This window comes from Octodon degus, unplaced genomic scaffold (genome assembly GCF_000260255.1).
Source record: "Octodon degus isolate 3935 unplaced genomic scaffold, OctDeg1.0 scaffold00063, whole genome shotgun sequence".
In the NCBI taxonomy this organism is placed as follows: domain Eukaryota; kingdom Metazoa; phylum Chordata; class Mammalia; order Rodentia; family Octodontidae; genus Octodon; species Octodon degus.
Window position 1 is genome coordinate 10,521,921 of NW_004524639.1, and position 1,149 is coordinate 10,523,069.

Below are 1,149 nucleotides of genomic sequence, written 5' to 3' on the forward strand. Positions count from 1 at the left end.
TGGTAATTATACCCTTTTCATTCCTTATTGCTTGTATTTGAATTTTCTCTTTCCTCTTTTTGAAGAGGTTAGCTAGGGGCTTATCAATTTTATTCAGTCTTTCAAAGAACCAGCTTTTTGCTTTTGTAATTCTTTGAATTGTTTTCTTCGTCTCAATTGAATTAATTTCTGCTCTAATCTTTATGATTTCCTCCCTTCTTTGGGCTCTGGGTTTGGTTAGCTCTTCCTTTTCTAGATGTTGAAAGTTCAGAATTAAAGTATTTATTTATTTGTTCCCATTCTGTTTTCCTAATGTGTGATTTCACAGCTATGAATTTCCCTCTGAGAACTGCTTTCATCTTATCCCATAAATTCCGATAAGTTTTGCTTGAATTTTCATTGAATTGCAGATATTGTTGAATTTCTTGTTTAATTTCATCTGTGACCCATTCGTGGCTCAGTAGGGTGTTTTATTATTTTTGATATATGTATGTGGTTTTTCTGGTTTCTTTTGTCATTTGTTTCCAGTTTCATTGCACTGTGATCAGATAATGTCCATGGTACAATTTCTGTTTTCTTGCATATACTTAAGCATGACCTATGGATCAATATGTGGTCTATTTTAGAAAATGACCCATGTGCAGCTGAGAAAAATGTGTGTTCAGCTGTGTTTGGGTGGAACACTCTGTATATATCCAACAAGTCCATTTGCTTCAAGCTCTGGTTCAGTTCTCTTATATCTTTGCTAAGTTTTTGTCTCGTTGACCTGTCTTTTGGAGATAAGGGGGTGTTAAGGTCTCCTGTTAATATTGTCGTATTGGACATTAGATTTTTCATGCCCATTAAGATTTGCTTTATATAGTTTAGTGCTCCCGTGTTTGTTGCCTACATATTTATGGGTGTTACCACTTCCTCTTGAATTTTTCCCCTAACCAGTATATAGTGGCCTTCTTTATTTCACTTGATCATTGTTGGTTTGAAGTTGAGACTGTCTGGGAATAGAATTGCTACTCCTGCTTTTTTTCTGAGCAGCTGGGGCATGTAGTATTGTGTTCCATCCTTTGACTTTCAGCCTGTGAATGTCTTTATGAGTTAAATGTGTTTTTTGTATGGAGCATATTTTTGGATTTTGTTTCCTAATCCATTGTGCCCGTCTATTTCTCTTAATTG